The sequence below is a fragment of the Myotis lucifugus genome, unplaced genomic scaffold (assembly GCF_000147115.1).
Source record: "Myotis lucifugus unplaced genomic scaffold, Myoluc2.0 scaffold_250, whole genome shotgun sequence".
Taxonomy (NCBI): domain Eukaryota; kingdom Metazoa; phylum Chordata; class Mammalia; order Chiroptera; family Vespertilionidae; genus Myotis; species Myotis lucifugus.
In genome coordinates this window covers 1004188-1026481 of record NW_005871298.1, presented here as the reverse complement: position 1 = coordinate 1026481, position 22294 = coordinate 1004188, and the positions used below count along the sequence as shown (strand labels likewise).

Genomic DNA, 22294 nt, shown 5'->3' with positions numbered 1-22294 from the left:
GCTTCTCCCTCTTTCTGCCAGCCCACTGCTGGCTCATTAGTTCCATCCCACTGCGGGCAGGTGGAAAAAGGGAAGAAATGCTACATTTCTCGAAAGTTGCCTCAGAAAGAAGGTGGAGAGTAGCCATCAGTCACCAAATATGAGCCGAAAGCTCCCCGCGCAGGGACATGCCAGACACCTGCGCTCCGGCCTGGCTGGCTGCCTTTGACCCAAATGGCAGAGTGATATTTCCGAATTGTGCGGCTCCCTTCAGGAGGCAGGGGCCACCTCCCCTCCCTGGGACCCAGGAGGGACTCTGGGACTGCCTCTGCAGCAGAAGGTGGCAGAAGGGACCCTGCACGACTTCCAAGGCGAGGTACTCAATGGCATCATGACTCCCACCTGCTTCCGGTTCTGTCTTGGGCCCCTAGTCCTTGGACACCGTCCACCGTGCCATGAAGAAGCCCCAAGCAGCGCCAGCAGAGAAACCGCACCGAGAGGCCCACAGCGAGGGGACCTGAGGCCATCAGCCACCAGCCAGCATCCACCGCTAGACTTGGGACTGAAGAACCTTTGGATGAAGGCTGACCGAGCTGAGGAGCATAATAGCTCTTTTATGTCACTAGATTTGGGGACCATTTATGTAGCCACTGGCTCATCTGCTCCCAGGTTCATCAGCAACAAGAGAATTCATACTCAAAGGAGGCAGAGGATGGTCGTTGGGTGTCCTCAAACTGTGGGTACAGGCACCGGATGGCAGGAATCGGCACCCCGACTGACTAGGTGGGGAAGTTGAGGCACAGAGCCTAGTCTCTCTGGGTTCCTAAAGTGAGGAGACCATCTCAACATCCAGACCTAAGCCCCCCGATAACCACAGCGCGGAATTACCCCCAGACACACGACAGCCAGTAAACAAACAAGGACCGTGTTTGTCAGGTGAGAAAGAATAGGACAAGGACTGTTTGACGGCAAGAAGCTTACAAGGAACTTACACAACCGTGGCCGCATTCGGCCTTCCTAAGGCTTTCTAAGGTCTCCTCTTAGACGTGCGCGAGGATCCTCAATAGTTGAAAAGGAACCTGAGGCTTAAAGAGGCTCAGCACTGCCTCCGGCCTCTCAGCAGGTGACGCTTCGAGCCGGCAGCCTGACTGCAAGGCTTCTGTGCTCGCCCCGGACCAGTGATGACGAACCTATGACACGCGTGTCAGAGGTGACACGCGAACTCATTTTTTTGGTTGATTTTTCTGTGTTAAATGGCATTTAAATATACAAAATAAATATCAAAAATATAAGTCTTTGTTTTACTATGGTTGCAAAGATAAAAAAATTTCTATATGTGACACGGCACCAGAGTTAAGTTAGGGTTTTTCAAAATGCTGACACGCCGAGCTCAGAAGGTTCGCCATCACTGCCTCAGACTTTCCCGTTTGCTAACTTCGACGCTGGGCTCTGCTGCATCCCCATGCTGCCCTGGAAGCTCACAGAGCTTGTCTGCTTCCTCAAGCACCTTCTTTTTTTTAAAAAAAAATATATATATTCTGATTTTTTACAGAGAGGAAGGGGAAGGGATAGAGAGTTAGAAACATTGATGAGAGAGAAACATCGACCAGCTGCCTCCTGCACCCTCCCTACTGGGGATGTGCCTGCAACCAAGGTACATGCCCTTGACTGGAATCGAACCTGGGACCCTTCAGTCCGCAGGCCGACGCTCTATCCACTGAGCCAAACCGGTTAGGGCTTCAAGCATCTTCTTGAAATGAGCCCTCCCCCCTGCCCCCCAGTTCCCCTGCCCCCTCCCTGGCACTTAGCTCTCCACTTACTGGGGAGGGGATGACCTAGACCGAGGCGGCCAAGTTCCTGGGACATGGAATGGGAATCCTTCGCAGATGAAAGTACTTTATTTAATGGAGTTTAATAAATTACGGGGACGAGCCTGAAGGAGTTCAGAGCAGAGGGTCCCGGTCCTCGGAAGGCGCTCGTGTAACAGAATCCAGAGGGGCCCCTGTCCATCACTGTCTCCCATTAGGCGCTGCTCCAGGGCTCCCGTGGGTTTTACCCTTGCCCGTTGACGTTGAGTTTTCACAGTCACTTTTTTGACCATAACCACATTTAAAGGGCATCTGTGAAGATCAAAGTGAAATCCTCCTCCCACAGAGAATGATTTTACTGCGGAAAGGAAACAAGTGCTGACTATGGAAGGTGAGCGGAAGGGGACAGAGGTTCATCTGAGCCCCGGGGAAAGGGACGTTTACCGTCCGCTTTCTGTTTCCTTCGAGTGGTCTGCCCGCCCTCCGAGCTGCCATGGGGACAGCGAAAGGGTCAGCAGTGATCTGTTGTGTAAAAGTAGTTCCATTTGGCCCTCGCCTGCAGACTGAAGGGACCCGGGTTCAATTCCGATCAAGGGCACATGCCAGGCATGCCGGGGTTGCGGGCTCGATCCTCAGCAGGGGGCAGCTGATCAATGATTCTCTTTCATCATCGATGTTTCTATCTCTCTCTCTCTCCCTTCTTCTTTGAAATAAAAATATATTTTTTAAACAAGTAGTTACATTTGTCAGTCCGAAGTCAAGCTCCCCTCTGTTAATAGGGTCGACCTGACCTCTGAGGTGGACCCCATGGTGCCCGAGGGACAGGGCAGAATGAAGGTGAGACACGAGGTTCACTGTGGTTGGGAAGCTCAGGTGTTCTCTCCTGTGAAATCGAGCCCGTGTTCTCTTGCTGATTTGCTGGGATGAAAAACCAAAATAAAGCCCTCACCGGAGCAAAGGGGGAGGATGAACAGAGAGCTTCAACCATCAAAACACAACCCTGATGCCAGGGGGTGAGGCTGGCAGGGAAGGCAGCGTCCTCAAAGGCGGCCCAGGACCCCTGGCAGAAGTGGCTGCCTGTGCGTGTCACTGCTCTCCGCTGGCCCTGGGGCTGCATTCTGCCTGGCGCACGGGCTGGCTGTTCCCGTCACTATCAAGACTGGAACAGCAGTGGCTAACGTCCTGTTGCTCAGAGTGCCCCCTTTCCTTTCTCTGCATGGGGACAACGACAGGGTCAAAGACTGGCATGGCAGGCACTCCAAGCCAAGGGGCTGGTGCTCAGTGCCTATGCGGTACAAGAGGTCCTATACTTGAGTGTGGTTTTCTGTCAGCACATACCGAGGGGATGGTGGGAGATCTGGACCCGGCTGGGAGCAGGCCCTGTCTCCCAGAGGCTCTGTAGCATGGTCGCTGTTGAAGGGGTCCAAAGGCGAAGGGCAAAGAAAGCAAACCTCAGTCTCTTCACTCCACAAGGTGCTGCTTTAAAAATCTGCTCCAGTAACAGGCCCCCGCTCCCAGCTGGGTCCATGCGGAGCCTTCCTGCCTTTGAGACGTTGGGCGGACTCCCTAGCCTCTGGGTTCCCGGAGAACTTTAACTGTCGTCTACCGAGCGTTTAATGCTCTTCAGCGATGATGAACGGCCCCGCGGCCCAGACCCCAGACAGCTGGGAGCCTGGAAGGCTGTGGTGCGTCATGGGGTCTGCATGTCACCCCGGGCCTGGGAGCCAGGACAGAGTTCCTGGGCGTTCTTATTGCTTGAGAGCAGGAGGCTGGGGAAGTTCCCCGCAGCCCGGGCTTCCTGGGCCTGGCCTGTGGCTGTACCCAGAGGATCTCAATCTGGTCCCTGCTGACAAGAGTGACAAAGGAAAGGGGGCGAGTGAGGCAGTTCAGGTTGGTATCGATGGGCTCCCCCAGGGGCAATGGACTCCGGTCTAGCCGGTCTGGGGACGGTGCTTCCTGCGATGCTCTGTGAGCCCTGGGAGAGGAGGAAGGGGAGGTGGCATGTGCCCTGGGGTCATGAGAACTTTGACTCCTGGTGTCATGAGAACTTTCCCATCCATGGAGGAGCCATGTCCACCTTACTCACTGTTTCCATCCCAGTTGCTCAAACCGTTCCTGGTACCCAGTAGGTGTGCAATGCCCTTTTTGATGGATAACCCCCAGAGCATGATGGGAAATGCACAGACCTTCCTCACCAGCCATCACCCCGACCACCAGCCAGATGTCCTGTTCTATCTCTTGGCTATGAGCAACTTCCATTAAGCCTAGCACTGCGGGCTTGTCCATTAAAAAAAACAAAACAGCCAGACCCTGTGACTTTCTTGTTCGAATTTAAACAAGAAGCCACTGGCCCCTCCCCCCAACAACAACGTGGGGTTCTTTTCCTAGAAGCTGTGATCTTATCCGACCATTTCCTCACGTGACAGCTGTTGTGGTAGCTGGTGCCCTTACAGTCACAGGAGGCCCACGAGGAAACCTGCGCACGGGGCCCTCTGCCGATTCCTCCTCGCTGTCCCCAGGGAGCACCCGCAGGAGGACCGGAGCAAGCCCGCCTCGGGGAGCAGGGGGCCTGCCTCGCGCGGTCTCACCCCGATGGACAGACTGGGCAGAGCAGGGGAGACTCCATTTTATTCCGTGTCCTGGCAGGGCGTTGGGAGGAAAGAAGGCCCTGAGTCCATATCCCAGTTCTTAATGGCTAGTTCCTTTCCGAGGTTCATGCCTGAGAAGCTAGGCTGGGTGACCTCATGCCCATCGAGACCTCAGTGTACAGTATTTCCAACTTTCTTTTTTTTTTAATCCTCATTGGAGGATATGGTCATTGATTTGAGAAAGAGAGACGGAGAGAGAGAGAGAGAAACATCAATGTGCGAGAAACATGGGTTGGCTGCCTCCTGTATGCATCGGACTGGAGATCGAACCCACAAGCTTTGGGTGCACAGAACGACGCTCCAACCAATTGAGCCAGCCGACCAGGGCACTGTTTGCAACTCTCACATCTGGAGGAACCCTTCCCTCTGAGGTGTTTGTTCTTCTGTGGCCTCTGGGCATATGGTTACCACATTGCTGCATCCACATGTGGCAAAACCTTTGAGGAGGGGAGTCACCGGAGGAGGGGTGCCTAAGGAGGTCAGTTTTCTGGGCTGGCTCAGCAGCCTCAGCCCCATCTCTGCCTGTGTTACTCTGCTCCCTCGTTCCCTTTACACCTTCTGCTCATTTTCCCTTCTGCCTTCCTCACTTATTCCTGCATCCTGGTCCTATTCCATCTTACTCTCTTGCTCTTCTTCTGCATTTTAATGCCCTATTTCAAATAGTTTCTCCTTTTGTTATAAGAAAAAAATTATAAGGCTTACCACCCCTTTCACATCGTTAGACACCTATTTATTATATACGTTTCTGGGTTTCTTTTTGGGTGTCTGCAAACATGTCTGTGAAAATCGGCATCCCTTTCCCTTCCGTCAACCCAACTGTCCTTGCATAGACCTGCCTTCCTCATCCCTTTGCCTCATCAGATCTCATTCACTCACCAAACTTGTATGGAAGACCTACTATGTGTCAGGCATCCAGGCGGCACAGGGGATGTAAGATAAATGAATGAAAAGTCACATCCTTGCCCTTGGGGAGCTCAGACCTGGAGAGTGGGATGACAGGACAGGGGCAAGGCCTCCTGGAAGAGGTGGAGCCTGGGACGGGTGGAAGGTGACCTTCCAGATCTCCTCGAGTTCCACCATCCCCTCCACGATGTGTCCCTGCCCCCTCCAGCCCACCCCAGGGACCGCTCATTCTGCTGAGTCTGCAGTACTTTCTCTCTCCGCCACCAATTCAGCTCTTTATTCCAGACGGCCTGTCACACTGCTTTATTTGTACTTAACTCCTGCCTTACAGTGTAGTTTTTCATAGGGTTAGGTTCTGTCTTTCCAACTCGACTGAACACCCGTCCAACTCGATTTTCTTTGTGGTTTTCCACAGACATGATGAACACTCACAGCTACGCGTCAGGATCGGAGCTGGGCGCCCAACACGCCTTAGTTCTGCGACTTTGGGCGAGTGCTTTAATCTCTCTGTGCCACAGTTTCCTTTTGGCGAAACAGTGACGATCGTCATCGTCTTCTAACTCACGCCTGTCACATAGTCAGCACTCCCCAAGCTGAATCTCCTTCTTAGAATCCACAGGTTCCAACAGAGAAGCACTTCCTTTCTCAGGCCTGTTTCTTTACCTGTTTCGTAAAAGGACCCACCTCCATGACCGGAAGACCCTTCCAGAGCTTCAATCCCAGGATCTAGAGGATGGATCCTATAGCCCAGCTGCCAGGGACAGTCCCCATTCATGCCTCTGGTTCCAGAGAAATGCTCAAAAGCAGCTCCTGTAGCCCAGTCAGCGTGGCTCAGTGGTTGAGCATCAACCTATGAACCTGGAGGTCACAGTCAGGGCACATGCCCAGGTTGCAGGTTTGATCCCCAGTGAGGGGTGTGCAGGAGGCAGCCAATCAATGGTTCTCTCTCATCATTGATGTTTCTATTTCTCTCTCCCTCTCCCTTCCTCGCTAAAATCAATATATATATTTTAAGAGCAGCTCCTTTCACTCCTGAATCTGAATATGGCTGAGCTATGAGCAAGTTCAGGTGTCTCAGTATGTCCTTGCTTCTCGGGCCCCTTGGTTGTCATCCTCACTGTCTCTCCAGGGGGGAGGGGAGGGGAACTGAGGACAGCCCTGTCGCCCTGTCTGCACACGAGCGGCCAAGTGCCCGCTCATCTGGGAGCTCAGGCTCCATCTCCGGCGCACAGCTGGTCTCTCGGTTGGCAGCCACCCTCCACGCAGTCACCCACCGGGCTGGCCTTCATCCTTGCTTGGCTCGAGTACCAGGCCTGGGCTGTCTGGCACGGGGCCTCCTGTCTCTCGGCATCCATCTATAGGGAAGGCAGATACTTTGTGAACAAGCCCTGCCACGGCCGTCCAACGAAAACAGCTCAGTGGGATTACAGGGCGGTGTTTTCTTTGTCAATCTCACTAAAACGATTGGAACAGAAATCCCCGCTGAAGCCCACTGACAGCTCCCAGGGACTCGGGACTGATTTCGTTTCTCCATAAAGGGCACTTAGTGTTCTGCTCTTGGACGCTTCTGGACGTGCCGGCCTTGCCCAGGAGGAGCCGCGCCTGTCTGTCTGTCTGCTTCAAGGCCTGGTGTCCTGGTGGCCGGGAGGCTTAATCCTTGGCATTCCCAACACTGATGGGAAACGGGAAGCCAGCCTCCAGGTGGGGACGTCCTGAGATGTCCAAACGCTTCATCCGAAGTCGCTCAGCTGCTCTCCCCTGCCCGGTCCCTTTCCTTCAGGACCCACTGGCGAAGGCTGTCTGGTTCCCACGCTGCTTCTCCTGCTTGGTTTCCCCATGAGTCGCATCTCCTGCGCTCATTGTGGGCTTGGAGATTTTCAGGAGAAGGCCAAGCTTCGTGATGCCAACCTTCCCAATCCTGCCCTTCTTGGGAAACTGAGGGAGCAAAATGCCCTTGGGGGAACCTTGGGCTCAGCTGTTCCTTTTAATCCTAAATCAAGAAAGGTGTCTGGTCCTAGCTGGTTTGGCCCACTGGATAGAGCGTTGGCCTGCAGACTGAAGGGTCCTGGGTTCAGTTCCGGTCAAAGGCCCGTACTTAGGTTGCAAGCTGGATCCCTGGCACATTGATGTTTCTCTCTCTGTCTCTCCCCGTCCCTCCCACTCTCTAAAAATACAAATCAACAGGAAAATATCCTCGGGTGAGGATTAACAACAACAACAACAAGAAAGGTTTCAGGTCCAAAAGCCTGAATGACTTTTCAAAAGGTTTGAGGATTTTAGGAAAGAACAAGAGTGCACTCTTCAATCTCAGTCTTATGATAAAATAAAAATTAAGAAACAACAAAGGTTTATTTAAGCCTATGATTCTTCTACACAGAAAGAAATTGAATGTTTTACTTTGATCCTCTCGACCAATAGAAATTAGTGCTGTCCGATAGAAATTTCCACCATAGGAAATGTTGTAAACTTTGCGTTGCGCAATATAGAGTAGCCGAACATCCGAAACGGGGCTAGTGTGACCAAGGAGCTGAATGTAAAACTTTAGTTCATTTACATTTAAATAGCCACATGTTACTAGTGGTGACCACACTGACCAACACATGTTCTGCTTGGTGGCCCGACAAGTGCTACTCAAAACACACAAAGCCGCTTTGCATATTTCTTTAACAGGTCCTGCCTCATTATGGGATCATGAAACCTATCTGTCACCAAAAAGCATTCCTTCATGGATGCATTCATTCATTCATTCAACAGATATTCACAAGACGCGTGCTTTGCATCAGCTCTATGATAAAAGTCAGGAAAATGTCAATGGGCAAATGACGCTCCCACGCATGAATGGCATTTGTTGATTACTACGGAATTGGGAGATGTGCACAAACTTTTCCTCCGCTGATATGACTATGTCTCTGCAGTGAACTAAACGTGTGAGAAGATGCAGAGGATTTGGGGGATGCCAGGGTCTCCCCGAAGGAGTCAGCAGCGGCTCCAGATCTGCCGTGTGAGCACTGCCTCTGCTCCGCAGTTGGAAGGAGATGGTGGGGAAGACCCTGAATTAAATGAGGTGGGAATCAAGAAGTATCGAAGTATCATGAGGGTTCAATTATACAAGATAGCTCCACCAAAGAACTCTGCTAAGTGTGAGACTGTGAGCTCACGAACGACCGGAGCGATGGCCTCCCCAGCCACCAGGGGAGCCATCTCCCAAAGCGGGGAAGCCACTGGCCCACCCACTCATGAGAAGGGGGCGGGAGGGGAGGCAGAGATGGCACCGCCACTGCAGGCAGGGGGATTTCAGAGGAGGGGAGAGCAGTGAGCTGAGCAGGAATGTGGCCCAGGGGCAGGTGGTCACAGTTCACTGACTGTCGACCGATGTAGCAGGGACTTTCCTGGTCATAAATAGCCAGCCAGGGCCCCAGGTAAACACTTCGCATCTTCTCAGCAGCTCGCAGCAGGGAGAAGGGGCACAGCCCTGCAGGGCCACCTCGAAGGCTCATCCGCTAAGGGTTTTGCCAGGCACTGTGTCCACTTAGTAAAATGTGTGGCTCTCACTGGCGGGTCCTCACGCAGTACCCAGAAGGCAGGTGGCGTTGAGCAGTGATAAGACCCTGCAGTGGATGCCCCGAGCCCTGACTGGCTCGAAGGCACTGGGCTGGCTCGGGCCCCAGGGCCCAATCCCAGTGGGTGGTGATTGTCCCTTAACCCAGAGCTGCAGACTGCGTGCTCCTGGCCCTGAACACGGCGCTGGTCCCCTCAAACCCTCAGCCTCTGCCACTCAGCCTGGTGGCTCTGGTGCCACCTCTGCCAGGGGGCCCTTCCCTCTCTCCCTCTGGGTTCACATTTGCATGAGAACAGGATCTTTGCTGCTGCACGTTCTTTCCCTCCTCTCACCTCCCTTCTTCTCTGTTCACTGTCCCCATCCCACCCGGGCCCTGGCCCAAACATCTGAGCCATCACCCACCACCCAGACTGTAGGCAGTGGCCCGCAGTAGGACACTCAGATGACCCAGCCCCTCTGGAGGGAGGGCTGCCTGCGGCTAATGTACCACAGGCGCTGACTGTCAGCATCCGATGGGCTGACCTGAGACAGATCTGATCTGAAACATCCCTTCTTGTCACTCACAGGGATTACTGAATGTAGTTTTGGAGGGGTTTCCCCTTCCCTCCCAGCAGATTAATCCTCCTAATTGTTTTTAATTTAGGCGAATGTTAAAAAAATTTGCATTCTCTAAGTATACAGAAAACCACCTGAGGCAAGTAGGGGAGGGAGCGGGGAAGAGTAGGAGGGCTCTGGCAGGTGGTGGGTGGCGGGTGGTGGAGGGGAGAGAGGTTGAGTACATTGATGGGTTCTTGGTCTTAAACCCAACATCGTTTAAGGGTTTCTCCGACTTAAGTTCAGGCTCCCAGGGGGGCCACTGCTTCTGTGAGCACCAAATGTGAAAGTGAATAGATGGTAGATAGAAAAGCTGTTGCCCTTAGATACCAGTATTTGTCGTGATAACAGTGTATTCTTCCTGGCCCCCGTGACTCCCTGAGAACTCTGGGGGCCCATCCTTCTGTTTTGGAGACGGTCTGATCCCTTCCCTCCACGTGCCTACACACCCCCACATATTCACTTCAGTCGCAGGGTTTCAAGGGAAATTACCATCTACACTGAAGGAGCAGAGTGGACGCTGATGGTAAGCAGGCATCTAGTTCCCTCTAACATCAGGGCAAGTGACCCAAGGCCCATGTGTCCCTCCCATGTGGGGACAGAGGTCCCGCCGGAGGGCCCGGCCAGGCCCGCCGTGGCTTCAGACTGGCCCTTCGCTCCTGCAGCCAGAGGAAAACCCTGTCAAAGTGGCTTAACGATCTTCTAATATTTCCCTGCAATTAAGGCCACATCTGTCTCCCAGGCCCCCGCACTCCTTTGCGAGCGCACAGACATGAACCAAACAGTCTGTCTTGTCGATCTGGCAGGTAACAAAGGGCTCCATTCATAACGGCCGGCACTTTCACCACTTTTTTTTTCAAAGTAAAATAGAGTTTTCACTTTGAGAATAACCTGTGTGGCAAGCAAAGCGAAGGATTTTTCCCCCCTAATAAATCAAATCCAACAGCCTAATAAAATGCCGCCTCCCCTCCCCCCCCACCCTCCCTCCCTCCTTCCCACTGTCCCACTCTCTGCCAACGATTGTTCCCAATAGAAAGCCATAGGCCCACCCAAAGGAGGCAGGGGAAGGTAGGCTGGGAGCAGATGGAGGGAGTTAACACATCTTCTGAACGTCCCACAGGCTTGCTGGGCAGATTAAGGATTAGGATGAGTCAGGGAGGGGTGGGGTCCGGGGATCTGGTAGGTAGGTAGTCTGCCTTTCCCTCCCCTGTTTTACCTCCTTCCTCTGCCTTTCTGGGTTTGCTTCAAAAGACTCCGTGTTTTTTGTTTGTTTTTCTGCTGCTCCCACTACCCCACGACCCATCCCCAAACGTTGGGTAAACCTGCTTCCTTCTTCTGCGTGGGGAGGAACAAGGGAACCACGTGCCCGAGGATGGAGCCAGGACTCCCGGGCACACCTGCAGGCAGGAGCTGCCTCGCCAGAGCAGGGCTAGAGCTCGCCCCTGGCTTTGAAGCCCAGAGAGTGAGTTAGCAGGAGATAAGTGCCGATAAGCATCGGGTGTTGGTGCTTATCCGCAACTCACACGATCTTTTGAGGTTCTCTCTGCACCGGCAGGCCCTAGAGACTCTAATCAGAAAACAGAAGGGAAAATGCAAAACCAAGCAGTATTCGCTGCTGCTGTTCTTCTTCTTCTTCTTTGTTTTGCTTTGTTTTGGTCTACACACTGGAGAGCCTGGCGTAGATACTGTAACGCAGGGGACCCCAGAGCAGAAACACAGCCCTAGCTCTCTCTGCACTGTTCCACTTTGCTCTGACATCAACGCAGAAGATTATGTTCAGCCCGGACATCAGAGGGCGAGCCAAAGGTTGAGAGCCATTGCAATCTGCCCGGAGCAGTTGCTTTTGCGAAGTGCTTCTGCAGGCGTGTGTTATCTGGACCTTCAGGGGGGACCGATGGTCCACAAGCAAAGACACAGCCTGAGCTGGGTTATGGGATCGGTCCAATGGCACGCCGCCTGCAGTGGGGACGTCAGGAGAAAAAGCCAGAGGTTTCTGCCTCGCAAGCTGGGTGTTAGTCATCCTACCAGGTGCAGAGGCTTGGCAGCTAGAAGATTCCCAGAAACTGGACTGGCCTTGAACCTGGGCATCCTGTCTGGAAGCAGTTGGCAAGCTGGGGTGGCAGTGGATGAACTGGGGGAGGGGAGCTCTGAGCTTTGCAGCTCTTGAGTCCTGCGAGGGAGGCAGAGCCTTGGCTGTCCCGTATCCCAGTGGGTTGTTATACCTGGTTTTTAGTACAGGACGCCAGCAAGGAGTAGCCGATGAAGGTGTGATGTAGAGTAGAAGGGGCAGGGGCAGGGGGTCTCAGCTCTGACCTCTGCTCCACCAGGGACGAGCGATGGAGTCTTAGGAAAGGATGGCTTCTCTGTCCATTTCCCTTTCCATAAAGGGAAGGAGGGGGACTAGAGGACACTCAGGCAGAAAGGGTGGGGAGACGAGGGTAGCATAGAGAGTGTTTGCTACCCATGAGCACATCCCCTCAAAATCATACAACTACCGTGACCTTACTGGGGTGAAGCACTGAAATGACTTGTTAAGACGAAGATGAAAATCACAGCCCTGGCTCCTGTGGCTCAGTTGGTTGAGCACTGTTCCATGCACCGAACGGTCTCAGGTTTGATTCCTAGTCAGGACACATACCCAGGTTCCGGGATCCATCTCCAATCGGAGTGCATACAGGAGGCAACCTATCAATGTTTCTCTCTCACACTGATGTTGCTCTTCCCCTCTCTCTCTAAAATCAATCAGGTGAGGGCTAAAAAATAAAAAGTAGAATCTGGCTACACTTACCCTTCCTAGCTCCAAAGTTCTGTGGTGCTGATGTGGGAATCTTTAACTCAGGGAACTATTGATGGCTATTTATGTCCATAAAAGTAATGAATTATTTCCAACAAGTTTTTATTAAGCAGGTATGCTCCTGACTGCCAAACCCTCAATACCATATGTATTATATTGATCATCGGCAGTTGGATCGGAAGTAATCCCTCCACAGAAACCTCAAAAACAACATTCCAGCAAAAGTAACTGGAACTCAGCCAGAGAGAAAGTTTCCCGATGAAAAGGGTGACATACTGTTCACACAATCTATCTTAGGAACTTCAATAAACTCTTAAAGGCCACTTCTAGGATGGGGGAGGGACATGAGACTGTGGGGCATGGTGAGGCAAGGGACTTTTATTTTATCTCTATTTGAATTTTTTACAAGAATGTATCCATGTGCTATTTATTTCATTAAAAATCAACTTTAAAAGATGGGTAAAAACGAAAGGATCATCTTGTTCATGGTCAAGTTCGTGGTTTGGAGACAGGGGCCTGGACGAGATTCCCTCGAAGGGTTTATCCAAGCTGTAGGACTCACTGACCTTGGAGAGAAGCACCATGTGGCAGAGGGCCAGTGCTCAGGTGTGGTCCTGACCGACTGGAGAGACGGGAACACGCCCCATGTGTGTCTATCCTAGGATTCTCATTCATGAATACCTTACTTGTGTCAATCACATGAATCTCATTCATGAATACCTTACTTGTGTCAATCATGTGAATCTCATTCATGAATACCTTACTCCGTGCTTTGTATTTTGTTTTTTCAGTTCCCAGTTCATGTGATCCTGAAGCTAACGCTGTGAGGTGGGCCGGAGAGTGTACCCTTGCTTTACAGATGAGGGGATGGAGCTGTGCTGGGCCCAGGGATCCTTTCCTTCTCTCAGTTCTCTATTGGGAGGCCTTTTTCTTGCTCCTGCTGAGGGTCCACTCCATCATCACTACAGAGCAACCTGGACTAAACAAACTCCCTTTGAAAAGGGTCTTCAGAAACCCCTGGCCATTGAAGAGTTACATCAATGGCCGAAATATGCCCCTGGAGCGCAGAAAGACAGCCCTACTCTTTCACATACACTTAGGATCCTTCAGAAAATGTTTGCTTAGGGTAAGAAGAGGAAGGCTTAGCATGATGGTCTGGTTGGTATGGCCCTTCGGGAGGCAGGCTAGGGGCTGGACTGGTCTGGGTGCTGAGCCAGGCTCTACTCCCAATGCCAAGAGGGCTTAGTTTTTCTCATGGTCCCCTCCTCCCCCTCACACACACACCTGCACACCCAGAGATACCCACACACTACCATGTATTTTGAAAACGACTAAATACACCAACATAAATATTTAACTTATGCAAATAAAATTATAACAGAAAGTATGCACACAAAGTGGTAGTTATCTATCTTTTCTAGAATCAGAAAGAACATTATTTTTTTTTAACTTTCCTTCTATCATAGATCAGCACAGTTGATGGGCACCCTACTAGCCATCGGCTTGTTTTCCGATATTGCAGCCACAGTGGAGATTGTTATCTGTATCTGGCTTGTGTCTGAAATGGGTGTGACTCAAAAAATCTCTCCAGGCTCCTACATTCTCAAAGTTGCTCACGCAACAAACCGATTCGGGATTTGAAGCCAATAGTGAGAATTTCAAGTGTGACCAATCTCATACAAATCTGTCTCTTAGGGATTTCAGAAGCCACAGTGCTAATGCTGCAGCTTATTAATCCACATCACCCCTTCCGTTGCAAGTTTTCTGAGTGTATGAATGCTGGCCAGCTTTTTCTCACAAGGTCTAATGTATTTCCTTGGGTATATTAAAGGGATGTGCATAGCCCATCAGGATGGAAGGTAAAGAATAATGTACTTATGGTGGGCGGGGTGGGGGTTGGGGACCTGGGGGCGGTTGTCTGTTCAGCTCAAGTAGCTCGCATTTCCTGTTTAGTGGGTTTGGGTGAAGGCCCTTGAGAGGAAGGTCTCTGTGTAACCCAGGTAGGTTAGCCTCACTGGTGATGCCCAGAGCTGAGATTTGGCCTCTGGACATCAACCAGGTGGAAGGTTGCATATTAGGAAACTTCAGGATCAACCACTCCCAGTGTCCGCTGCTCCCTTCAATTGTCCTTTGCCCTATTCCTCCCGAGTCCTCTCTGTAAAGTTGGATTAAACAATTTCTCAGACCCAGTGCATGAGACCCTTGCAAGTAAATTTTAAAAAAATCTTGTTCTTAATACTATTTTTTGTTTATGGGAATCCTATGAAGGTCCAAGGGGACCTGGCCTATAAGGGTGAGAGGGCTCAGCAAGGCTATGGAATTCATAAGCATGTCCCAGTTTAGTGCCCAAATCCAGCCAAAATCAGACTCCTGATTCATGCAGCTACCCGGGGAATCACAACCACACAGGTGTTTGTTACCTTCTATTTGCCTATCTTAGCCAAAGACCCAATGATACTGATAATCACTACGATTATTTCTTGATCATCATTCTGATCTCAAGGAATGACACCAACTGCACAGTTGCAAAACTCTCCGAAATTAGAGGCCGACTCCCTGAAAATTGAAACCAAATGGCATCTGAGGAAGAACACGATTCTTCGTATTTCTCCAAATCTTAGCAGGGATAAGTTCATCTTAAATCTTTCAGTACAAACGATAACCACGAATACCGTGGAGTTATGGACGAGGAACTGAAGCATTGGCAAAAGGGCCAGAACAGAGCCCAGGGCTGGTTTAAGTCCTATACTCAGCTCAGCCCCTGCCCCTCTCTCTCTTCTTAACGGAAATGGCAGAAGATGCATTTTTCTAGACTTGTTTCCCTCCAGACGGTCATTTTAGCAACCCTAAGAATCTTAAGACTATTTTATAGTTTAGGACCTTATCTTAATAGGAGCCTTCCCGCACCTAAAATCTCACTTAATCACCCTAATAAAGTGGAAATACACTATTCCACCTCCCATCCCCCTTTTTGCTGAAGAAAGGAAGGTTTGGGGGCACAAAGCGGGTAAGCAGAAGGGTGTGAGTCCAGTCCCCTGGACAGCACATACCCAGCCCTTTCACGGGCCACCCTTCTCCGAGGCCTTCTTCGCCTAAGAACACCATGCCAGTGTGTGCATTTATTTTTTTCATCTTGATGCCACTTTTCTTTCCCTTTTGATCTTGCCTCCTTGGTTAGAGTGCAGGCAGCTTTAAGGCGAGATCTTGATCTTTATCGGCTTGTTCCCATTTTAACCTGCAGCGGGCTCATTAGGGCCCGGAGGCACTCGGTGACGGATGGCATGCCCTGGACATGAGGCTGCTGGCTTTGACATTTTCAAATGGCACACTTCCTTCGGGGACGCACGCAGCTTGCCTGAGCAACAGCCTCCCTGCCATTTTCTCAAAACCAGGAAATGAAACTGGCCACCAAGAGCAAGTGACCAGCAGCCGGAGCATTAGTGCAAGCCAAGCAGAACGCAGATGCAAACCGCCTGAGTCAGAGCCAACGGGCTCGGCGCGCAGTGGTCTCTGAAGTAGGGGGCACCCCTCTCCCCTTGGTCTGAATCCCCATCGGCCTCAACTTTTTTTAAAAATATATTTTATTGATTTTTTTTTACAGAGAGGAAGGGAGAGGGATAGAGAGTTAGAAACATCGATGAGAGAGAAACATCAATCAGCTGCCTCCTGCATACCCCCTACTGGGGATGTTGCCCGAAACCAAGGTACATGCCCTTGACTGGAATTGAACCTGGGACCCTTAAGTCTGCAGGCCGACGCTCTATCCACTGAGCCAAACCGGTTAGGGCTGGCCTCAACTTTTAAAAAGGTTACATCCTGTACCTGGACTTCTGTTCTTACACAGAACACACCTGCCTTTCCAGAACATCTTGGCCTGTCTGCACACACACAGGCCCAGCCTCTCTAAAGGCTGCATGGGACCCACTTGGCTTCTCTGAACGCTCTGAGCAGCACAGGGCAGGCTGTTGAATGCGCAAAAGAACACACATTTTTCTCACCTCTTCCTTTCTCGATTTTTCCCTTCCCAGCTCCTGTTCCTCTTGTGACCGAGTAAAATCTCTGGCTAATGGTGTTAAGAACGTTCTTGGTGTGTAACTGACTGCAAGGGTGATTTCTGCTTGTGGCTACGGAGCACTTGGAGCTCTGGGTGGCTGCTATGGCAAAGGTACCAGTAATCAGAGCCCTTTCTTCTGAGCAGCTAGCACCTCACAACTCCTGCTCTGCCCCCACCCCCTTCCCCACTACACTGATTGCAACTCAGATAGCAGGAGCCCACGCCTTTGAAAAGAGCCCGTTTCTCCTGCCCTTTTCATTTTTGTTGGCCTCAGAGAGAGGGAAAGAAAATAAAAGACACACACACACGTCGTCTTTGCATATGAATGCATCAAGATGTGTCTTTCTGGCTACCTTTGTTCCCTTTGAAAGGAAGGGAGGCAGCCAAAGAGAGGTGGCTAATTAGACAAAGACAGATGGGCACCTCAGAGCAGATTCTGTGGGGCCCTGTGTTTGCACAGCTTCTTACACCGCAGAGATGTTGCTGCCAACGGAGCCCAAATGACAAATGTGGTCTCGTCGCTCTACTCTAAACCCAGGTCGGATTTGCTGTAGGGGGCCCCACTTTGCTTATTATTATTATCACTATTATTATCATTATTATTATTTTAAATCTATTCTGGCCCAGTAACTCAGCATGAACTAGGTTCAAAAGGATGAGGGGAACCCAAGAAAACTCGCCCTAGGAACGGTAGAGCAGCTGCAATGCTCCTTGCAAAATGAATCCTATTCTCAGAGTGTGGCATCCAAATCGCTTGGGTGTTGATTAAAAAAATGCAGCTTCCCGGGACCATTCTAGAGCTGGTGCATTAGGACTGCAGGAGCCGGAGCCTGTGGACGGGACCTCTTTACACTCCCCCAGGGAGTCTCAGGCAGTTCAGGTTCCGGAGCCTCTGTTAGGGGCTCAGGGGAAACTGTTCTGCCATCATCTTGGTTTGGAAAGTGCTGCAGGTGCTGCTGCCTCTCCTTCCCTGGGAGATTCCCGGTAGCTATTCGCCTACGCAAGGTTCTGATAAGTCCTGAGGCAGAGAGGCCCATGCGTGTATAGCCCGGTGCCGCCCACACTGATGTGTATAAGGCACCTTTGAACGTCCCTCAGACACATTTTGGAAGCAATGAAATACCCTGATAGAAATGTTATCACCAGTCATTGGAGGACCCTACCTCCTTAGGTCTCACTTTTCTTCTCTTTTCCTGCCACAAACCACCCAAACTAATGTGAGAAAAAAAGCAGGGCTCCCTGGGTAAAGACAAATGCACTAGAACTCAAAAGAGCAATTACATGTGTTTTGTTTGGGGGTGGGAGGTGGGGGGGTAATTCATTGCTTCTTAGAATCCCAGCTCGCTCTGGTTCTGTGCTGAAAGCAATGTTGCCTATCCCTTCTCCCATCTTCATCCTTCGCGTCTGAACATCTTCTCTTGGGAGGGGCTTCCCTTGAGTCTTCCGACCTAAATGACCTCCAGCCTTAAGCTCTTCCTGGGAACACTCTTCACTTGTCCTTCATCACACTCACCACGCTCATAATTATACAGTCACTTACTATAGAGTCATGATTATATAGTCACGTGAAAACGTGGGATTCGGGTCTCTAGCCCACTACCCTGAACTGCCTCAGGCAGGCTCTCTGGTCTCCTTTGCCCACCGTGCACCCAGGGCTTGGCCCAATGTCTGGTAGACAGGAAGCACTTAATACCTGTTTGCTGCCTGAGTGAATTACAGAATTTTAATCTAGCCATTCACACAGAACATGATGTGTTGTAGGCTCACAGTGGCTCTCCCTGCACATCAGCATTTCCTGGAAAGCTTTCTAAAAATGTGAGGTCCCCCCTACCCCCTCAGATCTACATGAGAAGGAGGAGAGGAGTGGAGACACAGTATTGCCATCGCTGGCTGAGTAGACGAGAAAGGAAGGCAATGGAGAATTTTATCTCCTCTCTCCTCCCCACGTGCTGTAGGTTTGGACAAGTTTCTGCTTTTGTTGTTGCCTAAATTTCACTGTTTAGTAAGAGTCCCATTTGTCACTCCCCAATGACATGGTGAGACATCTAAGCATTTTGAAATCCTGAATGCCAGGCGATTCCGGAGTTCAGATCCTGGCTACTATTCTAGTACGAAGGGTCTCTAGCATTTGGGTTTTGACAAATGATTCTGAATACGACTTCACAGAGACATGGCTCCTTTAACAGAGCAGGGCCGCTCAGCTTGTTAACCACCCTGTCTTACTTGACCTCTTGTTTGGTGCAAAAGTTACACCAGCAGACCGTTAGACATGCACGCGGGCGACAGTATTTTCCCCGCTGACGTCTGTCTGCAGTCAGGGAAAGTGACAGCTCACCTTGTGCACCCCCACAGTCAGGTCTGGGGGTTCCTGCTCCCCACCCCCTGGGCAGCTGCCCCAGCGCATGCTGGCTCTTCCAGCCCAGGCTGTCAGCAGCACAGGAAGCCGAGGGCACTGCTAATGTACATGTCACCGTGTGGCTTCTGGTCACGGCCTCACCCCACCTTCAAGCCTGCAGAAGCTGCAAGAGCGACAGGAAACGGCCAGCGGTGTATATATAGCCGCGAGGTGTTTATCCAGAGGCGCTGTTTTGCACAGATTCGTATGAACTTTGTTCATGGGGAGAGGACATCTACCTCTTCAGGGCCTCCAGGGTGCAGGCTACACTAATGTCTCCACCAGACGAGGCAGAGGAACAGGACGCCTTTCGGCGGCTTCATCTGCAAGGTGAACGGTGTACTTTCTTTCCCACAGGATTTCTACATCCATTCGGCCCCGGCTCAGGAAAGATGGGAAACAGCCGTGGAAACACGCGGGGTTGCCGGCAGCCTCGGAATACAGCCTCCCGTGGGAAAAGTCCTCATTCCATAGCGTTTCCCCTGAATCCATTCATGAGGCTTTTCTCCCCTCATATATCCTCCAGGCAAATAAAGACGCGCCTCCCCACACCGTGTGTCCATTGCACACCCCCGGTCTAGCTCCCCAAATCCCACCCATGGCGGAGCCAACAGAAAGGTCCTGAGTATTGAGGCTCCTGGGGCCCGCCCCACAGACCAGCCCGCAAGAGGGAGGGAGACAGGCCTCTTCGCTGCTTTGAAACTCCAGATTCTGTGTCAACACCCTGGACTAGGAGGGGTGTTGCTGAGCCTGGCCTCGTCTCCAGTGCTCTGATTGGCCCGTTACCACGCTCCCCTCCCTGCGGAATAAACACTGAATGAGGAGTCAGGGTACTAGAGCTGCTGGAACACTGGGCCCACAGAGCCGGTGCAAGTGCTCTGGGCTAAGCTGGTTCTAGGTGACCTTGAGCAAAGAAGGACACTTTTTGGAGGTTCACGTTTCCATCTGTAAAAGGGGGTGATCAGGTGGTGAGGACTTGATGAGAGAATCTGAGTAGCTTTCGGCACCGTGCCCACAGTACCAAACACGTACACGGCAGTCCGAGTTGAGGCAGCAAGAATACGAAATTAAAGTGGAACTGGAGGGAAAAGAATCTCACAGGGTGTAGAGCCTGTTTCCAAGATTTTCACCTTTTTTATGTCCTACCACTTTCTGTGCTACTTTGTTGGCTGGCTCCCTCAACACGGATCAGCTCTGTGTTCTGAGGTCAGAACAGCTAAGGCAATGGTTCTCAACCTTCGTAATGCCGCGACCCTTTAATACAGTTCCTCATGTTGTGGTGACCCCCAATTTCATTGTTACAAATTGAACATAATTAAAGCATAGTGATTCATCACAAAAACAATATGTCATTATATATGTGTTTTCCGATGGTCTTAGGCGACCCCTGTGAAAGAGTTGTTCGACCCCCAAAGGGGTCTCGACCCACAGGTTGAGAACCGCTGAGCTAAGGGGTGAGCCGTTGGTTCAATACCGTTCCCAGAGAACTCTCTGAGTGTCACCTAATAAGTGTGGCACTTATTCAGGACAGATAGATGGACTTGGAAAATATTATGCCAAGCGAAATAAACCCAACTGAGAAAGGCAAATATCACATGATCTCCCTTATTTGTGAAATCTAATGAACAAAATGAATTGACCAACAAAATAAGACCTGAAGCATGGAGGCATGGAACAGATTGACATACGTCGATGTGGGGCTGGGGGGACGAGAAAATATAAACCAAAGATAAACTCATATACTTATATGCATAGCCCTTGGACACGGGCAGTAGGGTAGCAAAGACCTGGGGGGGTGGGGGTAGGGGGAGGGACTGGGAGGAGGGGGAGGAAGAGGGAGAAATGGGGGTTACCTGTAATACTATCAACAATAAAAATATCCTAAAAATAAAGAAATAAATTTGGCACCGAAAAGTCACGGTTCTTCCTATTCATGTTACAGATGAATTTGGGGAAACGAGGCATCCATCCCGAGCAAACATTCTGGAGAACAGTTTCTACGTTTCCCAACCTCACAGACCCACCGGCCACGCCTGGGACGTGTGTTCTTCCAGGCCAGCGGTTCTCAACCTGTGGGTCGCGACCCCTTTGGCGGTCGAACGACCCTTTCACAGGGGTCGCCTAAGACCATCCTGCATATCAGCTATTTACATGACGATTCATAACAGTAGCAACATTACAGTTATGAAGTAGCAACGAAAATAATTTTATGGTTGGGTCACAACATGAGGAACTGTATTTAAAGGGCCAGAAGGTTGAGAACCCCTGTTCCAGTCTGATCCTGAAGCACCCAACCCAAGAAGCAGAGGCGACCGCTTCTGTGTCCACCCTTTCAGAAAAGGCGGGAAGCCTGGGTGTCTATTGCCTATACTTCCCACTTGGCACCAACAGGCCAAAGGGCTCGGAAGGGACCCACGCGGTCCTGAGCCGGAGGAGCCCCGCTTAGCGGACCTGCATTTCCCATGGAAAGCCCCCTGCACCTCCCGCCTGATCCTTTTCTTTCCCGACCTCTTCATTGTCCTGAGTCCCAGACCATTGTTCGGGCTGGTTGCTGGAAGCTGAGCACACAGCGGCCAGGGCCAAAGGCTGCGGCTGTGTGCGCCTGAGATTAAGACTTTTATCTGATCTTCGACAGCTTGCGGAGGAAATCCTGTTCCCAAACTCAGGGCCCGGAGCGAAAGGCTGCCAGCAGCCCTTCCCTCCCACCTGCGAGATAAATCAGGACACCTGAAATGCTAGCATGGTCTCATTGTTTATAAATATAATAAGCTCACTTCCTGTCACTCTATTAATCCCTCCCCCCCTTTTTTTTTTTTTAAACATTGAGCATAACAAAGTCTCTGGCAGAACCCTGCTGGTGTCCTCAGCGGCCTCGCCCACCCTGGGTCACAGCGATCAGCCGAGCAGGGGACGCTCCGAACGGATGAGACTTTGGGATCCACGCAGGAGCCCAGCAGCTCCGTCATCACTACGGAGGCCCAGTGTGGGTCTCCACTCCTTGAATCAGAGAAGGGCGTGTCCTCCGGTGGTGGTTGGAGTGGAGGCTGTGAAGAGTTCTGGCTTCCTTTCATTTCCCTCACCCCACACCCTCGCCAGGGGGCTAATTGGACGTGGTTAGTTTTCCATCCCTCAGCTCCACGAGGCCATGCAGGGCCGCCTGAGAGTCAGGTAGAGTGGGCGATGCTCCCTGTCCCTCCAGGGAGGAATCACAACACAATTTGCTGGAGGGGGTGGGGGGTTCTTGGCCCTGATTCTGTGCCTTTTTACACCACCCCTTATCGCACTTCCATTACTGTCAAACAGCAGCAGACCTGTTCATCAGCCAGCCCACAGGTCTGCCCAGGCCGTGCCGGGTGTCTGTGGGACACACCAGAAGCAGAAGGCGCCCGGCTTGCCTGGGGGAGCTCATGCTCACAGGGGCCGGGGGATCGTAGAAGAAATGATGTGAGCAACACATGGGCGCCACCCAGAGACAGTTCTGGGTCCGATGACAGCTGAGGGGTCTGACCTCAGTGTCCTCACCTGGGCGGCACGGGGGTACACACACCATCCCGAAGATT

At 51.5% G+C, this 22294-nt stretch overlaps 1 protein-coding gene across 1 annotated transcript in view; it reads right to left on the bottom strand.

The window, feature by feature from the left end:
- Positions 1-22294, bottom strand: part of LOC102441238 (Friend leukemia integration 1 transcription factor-like) — a 73527-nt gene that overhangs the window by 39440 nt on the left and 11793 nt on the right. The window lies entirely within an intron of this gene.